The sequence below is a fragment of the Argopecten irradians genome, chromosome 10 (assembly GCF_041381155.1).
Source record: "Argopecten irradians isolate NY chromosome 10, Ai_NY, whole genome shotgun sequence".
Lineage (NCBI taxonomy): Eukaryota > Metazoa > Mollusca > Bivalvia > Pectinida > Pectinidae > Argopecten > Argopecten irradians.
The window spans coordinates 13,470,361-13,483,569 of record NC_091143.1 but is presented as its reverse complement, the minus strand read 5'-3'; the positions used below and the strand labels follow the sequence as shown (position 1 = coordinate 13,483,569).

The window sequence follows — 13,209 nt, the reverse complement described above, 5'->3', positions numbered from 1 at the left end:
GAAATATACTTGACGGTGAATGTAAAGAAATCTAATTCTTCGTAGAGCTACTATACTGTGATATACCATCTGGATTTGTAGTACAATAGATACTACTGTGCATTCTATTTTTCTGCCTTATCATGGTTGTACCGTGATGAATTGAAACTTATCATGGTTGTACCGTGATGAATTGACACATGTATCCTTAATTGCATTCTATTTTTCTGCCTTATCATGGTTGTACCGTGATGAATTGAAACTTATCATGGTTGTACCGTGATGAATTGACACATGTATCCTTAATTAATTATGGTTACACTGTATTCCGTCTTTGTATATTACGGAGTTACCTCCCTTGCGGGTAGGTATCGATTGTTACGTCATTATTTTGTGAGCGCAATTCACATCATTTTCTCAGAAAAGTATGACATTACGCTCGCAAAAACATGACATCACAATCAATACCTACTCGCAAGTGCAGATAACTCTGTAATATGCAAATCCGGAATAAGATAGTGTAGAGCTACTGTTTTATTGATCTATTAGTTCGTTTAGTTTTCTGAAACTGATGGATTAGATTTTCCCCTTTCTTATATATATATGTAAATTCTGTGTATTTTAATATCTATATGTTTTAAATGTAATGCAGAGAATTTTTTATAATTAATCTATAGAAAGTTGAGTTAGTGGAAACACATTTTGTACATGTATACTGATTTTTCAACGCTTTGCGTTAATGCCCTGTCCCCCTTCCCACCACCTTAGATAAAAGCAATTAAAAAAACAAAAACAGACTTATAATTACACAGTGCTTTTTCAATAGTGTTTTTTTTTTCTCCTGTTAGCTATATATGTGTGGAATAATAAAAAACATATGTCATTACTTTTTTCATTTTGTCACTGGCTAGCAATGGAGATTTTTACCCCCATATGATATAAAGCTCCAAACCATATGTTAAAATATATGTGTACATTTCATTTATATTAAGTATCTGATTGAAATGGAAATTAATACAAGACTTGTAGTTTGGCCCTAAACGAACTCAGTTGTCCATGGGCTGTAAAACTCAAACAAACAAACAAGATTGAGAATGGATGAGTTGGAGAAATATATTGACATGCCTGTAGATCTATATTCTACATGTTTCATAATCCATTGACTTCTAAAATTTAGAGACACTGTGATAAATATATATATTGTCACAATCAAACTTCCAGTGGCATAATACAATTGAAAAACAATCAAAATGGAATTACATTTACACAGTACGTTCTCACTGTAATTGATTACAAATACAATAACAATAAACCTTCAATTACTGATTACTGTCAATTACTTGTGAAAATGTAATTACAATTGATTACGATTACACACGGTCATAATGACCCCATGTTTGATATCGTGATGAATTTGGGTTAACGCATTGGTACACACGTTGAAGGCATGGCATATTGCAAGGAATGTATTGATCTAATAATGTCATTATAGTGTAAACTTTGTGAATAAATAATGAATGGATTATATTTTGTCAATAAAGTCCTAGTTTTATTCCTTTTGTTTGTTTTGTGTATGTCAACAATTTATATGGTACATTTGTTTTGTTTTGTATATGTCAACAATTTATATGGTACATTTATACATATGAGTAGTGTTTTTGATACTGTAAAATTGAGATAAAACCAATAAGGTAAAAAAAAAACACAAAAAAATCCCACAAAGGTCATGTTTAACCCACTTACATAGTTCAAGATAAAATCACTTAAGTAAAGTTAAAATCACTAAGGTCAAGGCGAAACTATTACCGTTGATGTTACAGTTTTAAGGTCAAGGTTAAAACCACCAAGGTCAAGGTGAACCATTAAAGTTGAGTTTAATCAATTAAGGTCAATTAAACAAACTAAAAGATAAGGTCAAGGTAAAACCATTGAGGTCAAGGTGAAACCATTAAAGTCAGTGTTAACATATAAAGGTCAACGTAAACTCATTGATGTTAAGTAGTTAAACCCAGTAAGGTCAAGCCAACCCTTCTGAAGTTAAAGTGAAGTCACCAAGGTCAAGGTGATTGGGTGATGTAGTGGTTAAGCTGCTTGCCTTTCACCCAGCCGTCTGGGGTTCGATCCCTGGCACACACCTGAAAAGCTTAGGGGCCACCTGCCCTATCATGTGGGTTTCTTCAGTGCACTCCAGTTTCCTCTCACTGTAAGACCCTTCGTGAGCTTACATCCAGGCCATCGAGAGTGATATGCATAAGTTATATAACTTGTTTCGCAATTGATGTAAAATAAATTAAGTTAGTTAGAGAAGTCAAGGTAAAGCCATGAAGGTCAAGACAAATACTTAGGTTAAGGAAAACTCACCAATGTCAAGGTTTACCGCAAAAGTAAAGGTAATCTAACTAAGGCCAAGGTAAACACACTAAAGTCGATCAATCTGATTAAGATGTAACAAAAATTTCTTTGTCAAAATTCAAGATGGCTGCCTGGTGGCCATCTTGGTTTTTTAGATCATCTAACCCAAAGGGTCAGGATGACCTATAGTTATCATGTATTGTCTGTTGTTGTCTGCTGTGTGTAAACTTTTCACAAGGTGGCCAACATCTTGAAAACATATTTTGAACTTCTTCAGAAGTTGACAAAAGTGTGGTTTGGCTGAAAATCGCCTGATATGACCCTGACATAGTCTTGAAAGAGTTTTAAAATAAATACATGACTTGCATAAAAATAAACCATGATAGATGATATAAATTCATTTTTATTTACAAGATAAAATTTGTACACTTGGGGATTATAAACATTCCAGTAGTAACAAAACTTAATTCATGTGCTATCTCTCTTATACAATCATGTACATCTAAGTTTACTCATATTGCATAAAAACTTGTGTGTACACATTAATGAACTATACAAAACAATGAAAGCAAGCAAGCAATTCACCCATTCAACTTAATTCAATCTGTTACGAAAAAAAAATAACATTAAGTGTAGAATATATATTCTTAAATTTTATAATGACCTTAGCAAACAATGATAAAAATATTTTGTGTATGGATGAAGCAACTTAATACTCATAGTTGTTACAAAATGTTGTAAAATCTCTAAAACATTCAGCACTATATACAGTTGTTGTATCTTGATAAAGCACACCTCTGTAAACAATTAATTTATTATATACTGTATTCATGTATACACATGTAGTTAAAAACCTAAATTATAATATATATTTTAATTACACATTTTATCATTTATATATATATAAGTGGTTGTCAAAACTACAAATAACCGTTAGTTATCATATGTGTATACTGTAATTTTTTTCTAATTACACTATACAAATACGACAAACCAACTTATTTTTGGTGTTATTTAATTTATTTTGTAATTTCAGGCAAAACAACTTTTTCACAATGATTAAATTTTGTATTTGGAACCATATTGGTTTACTTTTATACCTGTATTTGAAACATTTTTGCAGCGATTTATTTTCATGATTCCGCAGAAATCAGAAAATATGTAAAATTTAATAGCGCATGAAAATAAGATGGTTTACATCTACTGCAGTAGTTGTCACATGTTACTGTGTACATGGTCACCATGACTACAGTTATTTGCATTAATAACTTCACATAATTGTTACTTACAATTGGTGTTTATAATTCAATATGTCATATCTTCAACAAAAACATTGCACTTTTCAAACCGAAGATACTATTCAGAAAAATCTTTTGGCTTTTACAGCCAAGAAAGACCATACATTCAAAACTTAACAAACTTGATACTATTTGAATACATGTACTAATAAAACAATAAAATAAAACTAATGGTGGATTTGATCACCTGATATCAATAACATTTTTTTCATCATATTCCATTACCAGTAATAATTCCATTTATGACAAGTCAGGCTTTGGAGTAAAAAGCCAGATGTCCCAGAGAAAAAAACACAACTTTACAACCCATGTGTATTATACAGAGAGGGATATCAACAAAATACCACAGGGCAACATCAAGTTTTTTTCTAAAAAGGAAAGTTCACACATATATCACAATAAAGTTTAACAAAAATATCTATCATGTAATTGGACAATCTGATTAAAATACGCATCCTTAATTTCACTCTGCATCATAGAGGCTCTGACAATATCCCAAATGGGGTCACATTCTGATGACCTTTCAAACTGACCAATCAAATTACTACTTCCAAATATCTTAACGAGGCAAAAAAGTTTGCAGAGCTGTCTAATATCATTTTGGTCTATTTCATCCCAAAGAGCACAGCATAGCTACATAGTATGCTAGCTGTGATGGAATAACATTTTCAGTTGATATAGCCAAGGGGTACAGGGGTAAAACTTATCATGCACAAGTCAAAGCACTTCTCATGAGTGACTGTCACTTTAAGTCAGAGTCAGGGGCTTTCTTAACTGCTTTTAGGAGTCAAGTTTGTCCTCGTCAAACTTCATCATGTTAAATTAAGTCGTTTCTCATGAGTCGCTTCGATTCAAAGTCAATGGTCTTCCCCGCAACTTATAGAAGTCAAATTTGCTCTGAAATTTTTAGCCACCAGCTACTATCTTCTAAAGTTAGTCTGCGTCTCTTTTCCTACAGATTCAAGCAGTTCTTCTATTGAGTAGCCCCTGTTACCCCAAAGATTTGTTTTATGGTTTCTGGTAATCATTCAAATTCACCAATAAACAGTCAACATTCTTTCCTAGCTTTTTCAGTTTTTCAGTTATGTATAAAGTAACCAGATGGAGAAAATGCATTTGAACTGAAATGCGGGATCATTAGAAGGTGACCCGTGATAGAATATTGTTAGATCCAATTGATTGAGAATCTGTATTTCAATCAGATTAGACATTTCTTGTACTCTTCTAACATATTATGTAATTTCCAACAAGGCTTGATAATAAAATGGCAAACCCATTTTGCTATTTAATCCTCTCACTATTGATTCATTATTTCATCCACAGGTTTACGACGTGCACAAAAAAATAAAAAAATACTGAAAATAATTTTGTATTTTTTAATGTTTTTTTGCCGTCGTAAACTTGTGTTTCATCATATTAAGGCTCATCTTAAATATCTCTTGCAACGTTAACACTACAATGGACTTTTAGTGTTTTATAAGCTGATCAACCAAGACAATATTTATCAAAGATATAAGTCACTTCAACACTTTAAAAAAATGTCTCTTCAGAGAGAATTCAATCAATCTTAATGTCTCTTCAGAGAGAATTCAATCAATCTTAATGTCTCTTCAGAGAGAATTCAATCAATCTTAATGTCTCTTCAGAGAGAATTCAATTATTCTTAATGTCTCTTCAGAGAGAATTCAATTATTCTTAATGTCTCTTCAGAGAGAATTCAATTAATTATGGACAACCAAAATTCTAATAATACCTTTACAACATCATAGCAGTTTTGACCAGTGTAATTTTAATGCATATTGTTTCACACGTCGGTTGTTTTCATGGTTGTTACAAATCAAAAAATATAAAACAGCATTCAATTTATGCATTATTGGAAGCACTGCCGTATGGTCACATGTACCACAAATATTTCTATTTCTAAAAAAATACTTAAAAAGTCACCAATCACAAAGTTTCTACAAATACTTTGTGTTATTAAGTAATTAATTCACTTTGGGATGGAGATAAACACAAAATGTCGCGATATTCTTCATCATCGAGGACCTCCATTTGGAGTTTTCTGATTTTCTAGACCTTTGCTGTTCCAAGAGGTCTGTTATACCAATAATGACATCTTATACAGCCTTTGACATTTTGAACAGCAAAATCACAAACATAGCCAAAAAAATAGCAAAAAGTCACGTATTTCATAAATTATTACAAGAATACCTTGAGAGGCTGATTGAGTCATCAAAAGTTACAATTAACCTCTGACAATGTTAAGGTCGTAAACTGTACTTTAATTACAACACATCTGCTAACTCCTCCACATGGTTTATACACAGGAGGCCACTAACAGCAAGCATGTCCATACAGGTACCAATTATAGTTCTCCTGAATGGTCTAATAACAATGAAAGCCAGTGAGAGGATGACAGTATTTGAAACTCCTTTAGTAGATAGAAATCATCACCTGATCTTGTTAGTTTAATTCCTGCAATAAAACAAGATCTGTAGGTACACATTTCTGTAGGGTAAGTATATTCAGATCCTGCAATAAAACAAGATCTGTAGGTACACATTTCTGTAGGGTAAGTATATTCAGATGTTTTGGATATCAACCAAAGGGTCAAAATCGGATATTGTAGTCATCAATTGCCATTATCTTTCTTTAAAACATTACAGTGTGCAAGATTTTTTGGATTAATTCAATTATTTACGAATAAATATACTATCAGTTTGTTATCTTTCTTTCGCTGAAGACATCTTTTCAATTGAACCACTTTTTTAACCTTCAGTTATAATTTAAAGCTTCAATACTTTCTGACCATTCAAATAACAACATTTCGCAATGAACCCTTACTAACCAGTATCTGTAGCCTGCTCACTTCCTGTCAACTGTTGTCATGGTTACATTGCACCGATATCCTCCACCATCATCCTCGTCTGGTATTCCTCAGCAGTCACAACTGTACCACAGAAAAAAAAGTTTTCAAAATGGTTCAATCTGCATAGCCTTCATACAATCAACGTCAAATTTGTCCATACTAAACCTTGCAATGTTTTGATTTTAAAAAGAAAGTATTCAAAATTTTCTTTAACATATTTATTTGTATAGTGATCCTTTGGACCATTATCGTCAAACTAGATCTGTCGCAAAAGGGGACGGCTAATATGGCTAAATTTAGTAATAAGGGGATATTACAGTGATACTTTTTATAGTTTACTCAACTCCCTTTTATGTCAGGGTTCTGTGTACCAAATTTTATCAAAATATGTTAAGTTGTTTAGGAGTTAGCCAGACAATGTTGTGGAAACATACCACTCAATTCAAAACTTAAATCTGTATTAAAACCATTTACATGTACCACATCAGGATCAATATTTTTAGAGCTATTGATCACTAATTCACATATTTGACAAGCTTGGTAAATGGTTTTCAATTTTGAATTTAGACCTATATATCAGGATGTTATATAAGACTTACAAGTCTGCTGAATTGCTCCTTGGGCCTGCCCGCTCACCTCTCGATACCTTGTGTTCTTCAGATCAAACCGATACCTGAGTACAAACAACATCAATAGCTCATTACCATTTATGTTAATCTAAGTAATTCAAATATAAAGCATCAACATCAAAATCATTCATGAGAACATATGTGGTAGCAGTCTATCAAAATATACCACTGGCTCATTGTTTACTAATTTACATGAATGTAAAATCAATGAAAACTATGTTCCTTTGTGTGTGACATTGATATACTGACTGTGTTCCTTTGTGTGTGATATGTCATTGATATACTGACTGTGTTCCTTTGTGTGTGACATTGATATACTGACTGTGTTCCTTTGTGTGTGATATGTCATTGATATACTGACTGTGTTCCTTTGTGTGTGATATGACATTGATACATTGATATACTGACTGTGTTCCTTTGTGTGTGATGTGTCATTGATATACTGACTGTGTTCCTTTGTGTGTGATATTGATATACTGACTGTGTTCCTTTGTGTGTGATATGTCATTGATATACTGACTGTGTTCCTTTGTGTGTGATATGTCATTGATATACTGACTGTGTTCCTTTGTGTGTGATATGACATTGATATACTGACTGTGTTCCTTTGTGTGTGATATGACATTGATATACTGACTGTGTTCCTTTGTGTGTGATATGACATTGATATACTGACTGTGTTCCTTTGTGTGTGATATGACATTGATATACTGACTGTGTTCCTTTGTGTGTGACATTGATATACTGACTGTGTGTTACATTGATATACTGACTGTGTTCCTTTGTGTGTGACATTGATATACTGACTGTGTTCCTTTGTGTGTGATATGTCATTGATATACTGACTGTGTTCCTTTGTGTGTGATATGACATTGATATACTGACTGTGTTCCTTTGTGTGTGATATGACATTGATATACTGACTGTGTTCCTTTGTGTGTGACATTGATATACTGACTGTGTTCCTTTGTGTGTGATATGACATTGATATACTGACTGTGTTCCTTTGTGTGTGATATGACATTGATATACTGACTGTGTTCCTTTGTGTGTGACATTGATATACCGACTGTGTTCCTTTGTGTGTGACATTGATATACTGACTGTGTTCCTTTGTGTGTGACATTGATATACTGACTGTGTTCCTTTGTGTGTGACATTGATATACTGACTGTGTTCCTTTGTGTGTGATATGTCATTGATATACTGACTGTGTTCCTTTGTGTGTGACATTGATATACTGACTGTGTTCCTTTGTGTGTGACATTGATATACTGACTGTGTTCCTTTGTGTGTGACATTGATATACTGACTGTGTTCCTTTGTGTGTGATATGACATTGATATACTGACTGTGTTCCTTTGTGTGTGACATTGATATACTGACTGTGTTCCTTTGTGTGTGATGTGTCATTGATATACTGACTGTGTTCCTTTGTGTGTGACATTGATATACTGACTGTGTTCCTTTGTGTGTGACATTGATATACTGACTGTGTTCCTTTGTGTGTGATATGTCATTGATATACTGACTGTGTTCCTTTGTGTGTGACATTGATATACTGACTGTGTTCCTTTGTGTGTGATGTGACATTGATATACTGACTGTGTTCCTTTGTGTGTGACATTGATATACTGACTGTGTTCCTTTGTGTGTGATATGTCATTGATATACTGACTGTGTTCCTTTGTGTGTGACATTGATATACTGACTGTGTTCCTTTGTGTGTGACATTGATATACTGACTGTGTTCCTTTGTGTGTGACATTGATATACTGACTGTGTTCCTTTGTGTGTGATATGACATTGATATACTGACTGTGTTCCTTTGTGTGTGATATGACATTGATATACTGACTGTGTTCCTTTGTGTGTGATATTTCATTGATATGCTGACTGTGTTCCTTTGTGTGTGATATGACATTGATATACTGACTGTGTTCCTTTGTGTGTGATGACATTGATATATACATGATATACTGACTGTGTTCCTTTGTGTGTGACATTGATATACTGACTGTGTTCCTTTGTGTGTGATGTGACATTGATATACTGACTGTGTTCCTTTGTGTGTGATATGTCATTGATATACTGACTGTGTTCCTTTGTGTGTGATATGACATTGATATACTGACTGTGTTCCTTTGTGTGTGATGACATTGATATACTGACTGTGTTCCTTTGTGTGTGATATGACATTGATATACTGACTGTGTTCCTTTGTGTGTGATATGTCATTGATATACTGACTGTGTTCCTTTGTGTGTGATGTGTCATTGATATACTGACTGTGTTCCTTTGTGTGTGACATTGATATACTGACTGTGTTCCTTTGTGTGTGATATGACATTGATATACTGACTGTGTTCCTTTGTGTGTGATATGACATTGATATACTGACTGTGTTCCTTTGTGTGTGACATTGATATACTGACTGTGTTCCTTTGTGTGTGATATGACATTGATATACTGACTGTGTTCCTTTGTGTGTGATGTGTCATTGATATACTGACTGTGTTCCTTTGTGTGTGATATGACATTGATATACTGACTGTGTTCCTTTGTGTGTGACATTGATATACTGACTGTGTTCCTTTGTGTGTGATTGCATTGATATACTGACTGTGTTCCTTTGTTGTGATGTGACATTGATATACTGACTGTGTTCCTTTGTGTGTGATATGCATTGATATACTGACTGTGTTCCTTTGTGTGTGACATTGATATACTGACTGTGTTCCTTTGTGTGTGACATTGATATACTGACTGTGTTCCTTTGTGTGTGATATGACATTGATATACTGACTGTGTTCCTTTGTGTGTGATATGACATTGATATACTGACTGTGTTCCTTTGTGTGTGATATGACATTGATATACTGACTGTGTTCCTTTGTGTGTGACATTGATATACTGACTGTGTTCCTTTGTGTGTGATGTGTCATTGATATACTGACTGTGTTCCTTTGTGTGTGATATTTCATTGATATACTGACTGTGTTCCTTTGTGTGTGATATGACATTGATATACTGACTGTGTTCCTTTGTGTGTGACATTGATATACTGACTGTTCCTTTGTGTGTGATATGTCATTGATATACTGACTGTGTTCCTTTGTGTGTGATATGACATTGATATACTGACTGTGTTCCTTTGTGTGTGATATGACATTGATATACTGACTGTGTTCCTTTGTGTGTGACATTGATATACTGACTGTGTTCCTTTGTGTGTGATGTGTCATTGATATACTGACTGTGTTCCTTTGTGTGTGATATGTCATTGATATACTGACTGTGTTCCTTTGTGTGTGACATTGATATACTGACTGTGTTCCTTTGTGTGTGATATGACATTGATATACTGACTGTGTTCCTTTGTGTGTGACATTGATATACTGACTGTGTTCCTTTGTGTGTGACATTGATATACTGACTGTGTTCCTTTGTGTGTGATATGACATTGATATACTGACTGTGTTCCTTTGTGTGTGATATGTCATTGATATACTGACTGTGTTCCTTTGTGTGTGACATTGATATACTGACTGTGTTCCTTTGTGTGTGTGTGACATTGATATACCTGACTGTGTTCCTTTGTGTGTGATATGACATTGATATACTGACTGTGTTCCTTTGTGTGTGTCATTGATATACTGACTGTGTTCCTTTTGTGTGACATGTATACTGACTGTGTTCCTTTGTGTGTGATATGTCATTGATATACTGACTGTGTTCCTTTGTGTGTGATATGACATTGATATACTGACTGTGTTCCTTTGTGTGTGATATTGATTGATACTGACTGTGTTCCTTTGTGTGTGACATTGATATACTGGCTGTGTTCCTTTGTGTGTGTGACATTGATATACTGACTGTGTTCCTTTGTGTGTGATGTGTCATTGATATACTGACTGTGTTCCTTTGTGTGTGTGATGACATTGATATACTGACTGTGTTCCTTTGTGTGTGATATGTCATTGATATACTGACTGTGTTCCTTTGTGTGTGACATTGATATACTGACTGTGTTCCTTTGTGTGTGACATTGATATACTGACTGTGTTCCTTTGTGTGTGATATGTCATTGATATACTGACTGTGTTCCTTTGTGTGTGATGTGACATTGATATACTGACTGTGTTCCTTTGTGTGTGATATATGACATTGATATACTGACTGTGTTCCTTTGTGTGTGACATTGATATACTGACTGTGTTCCTTTGTGTGTGATATGACATTGATATACTGACTGTGTTCCTTTGTGTGTGATATGACATTGATATACTGACTGTGTTCCTTTGTGTGTGATATGTCATTGATATACTGACTGTGTTCCTTTGTGTGTGATATTTCATTGATATACTGACTGTGTTCCTTTGTGTGTGATATGACATTGATATACTGACTGTGTTCCTTTGTGTGTGATATGACATTGATATACTGACTGTGTTCCTTTGTGTGTGTCATTGATATATACTGATATACGACTGTGTTCCTTTGTGTGTGATGTGTCATTGATATACTGACTGTGTTCCTTTGTGTGTGATGTTGTCATTGATATACTGACTGTGTTCCTTTGTGTGTGATTTCATTGATATACTGACTGTGTTCCTTTGTGTGTGATATGACATTGATATTGATGTACCGACTGTGTTCCTTTGTGTGTGTCATTGATATACCGACTGTGTTCCTTTGTGTGTGATACATTGATATACTGACTGTGTTCCTTTGTGTGTGATATGACATTGATATACTGACTGTGTTCCTTTGTGTGTGACATTTGATATACTGACTGTGTTCCTTTGTGTGTGATATACATTGATATACTGACTGTGTTCCTTTGTGTGTGACATTGATATACTGACTGTGTTCCTTTGTGTGTGATATGTCATTGATATACTGACTGTGTTCCTTTGTGTGTGATATGACATTGATATACTGACTGTGTTCCTTTGTGTGTGACATTGATATACTGACTGTGTTCCTTTGTGTGTGATATGTCATTGATATACTGACTGTGTTCCTTTGTGTGTGATGTGACATTGATATACTGATATACTGTGTTCCTTTGTGTGTGATATGACATTGATATACTGACTGTGTTCCTTTGTGTGTGATATGACATTGATATACTGACTGTGTTCCTTTGTGTGTGATGTGTCATTGATATACTGACTGTGTTCCTTTGTGTGTGATATGACATTGATATACTGACTGTGTTCCTTTGTGTGTGATGTGACATTGATATACCGACTGTGTTCCTTTGTGTGTGATGAGTCATTGATATACTGACTGTGTTCCTTTGTGTGTGATTGACATTGATATACTGACTGTGTTCCTTTGTGTGTGATATGACATTGATATACTGACTGTGTGTTCCTTTGTGTGTGATATGACATTGATATACTGACTGTGTTCCTTTGTGTGTGACTATTGATATACCGACTGTGTTCCTTTGTGTGTGACATTGATATACTGACTGTGTTCCTTTGTGTGTGACATTGATATATACTGACTGTGTTCCTTTGTGTGTGATATGACATTGATATACTGACTGACTGTGTTCCTTTGTGTGTGATATGACATTGATATACTGACTGTGTTCCTTTGTGTGTGATATGACATTGATATACTGACTGTGTTCCTTTGTGTGTGACATGTGATTGATATACTGACTGTGTTCCTTTGTGTGTGATGTGTCATTGATATACTGACTGTGTTCCTTTGTGTGTGACATGTGTCATTGATATACTGACTGTGTTCCTTTGTGTGTGACATTGATATACTGACTGTGTTCCTTTGTGTGTGATATGACATTGATATACTGACTGTGTTCCTTTGTGTGTGATGTGATGATAGATATACTGACTGTGTTCCTTTGTGTGTGATGACATTGATATACTGACTGTGTTCCTTTGTGTGTGACATGATATACTGACTGTGTTCCTTTTGTGTGTGACATTGATATACTGACTGTGTTCCTTTGTGTGTGATGTGTCATTGATATACTGACTGTGTTCCTTTGTGTGTGTGATGTGTCATTGATATACTGACTGTGTTTCCTTGTGTGGTGTGATGT

General features: G+C 34.4%; 1 long non-coding RNA gene across 1 annotated transcript; it reads right to left on the bottom strand.

Annotated features, from left to right (window-relative positions):
- Positions 1–2,716: 2,716 nt before the first annotated feature.
- LOC138333165 (uncharacterized) lies at positions 2,717–12,209 on the bottom strand. The gene is made up of 4 exons (XR_011209953.1): positions 12,190–12,209; positions 7,098–7,171; positions 6,478–6,579; positions 2,717–6,104 (listed from the first exon to the last, which is right to left on the bottom strand). It is a non-coding gene; the product is annotated as an uncharacterized lncRNA (long non-coding RNA).
- Positions 12,210–13,209: the final 1,000 nt, after the last annotated feature.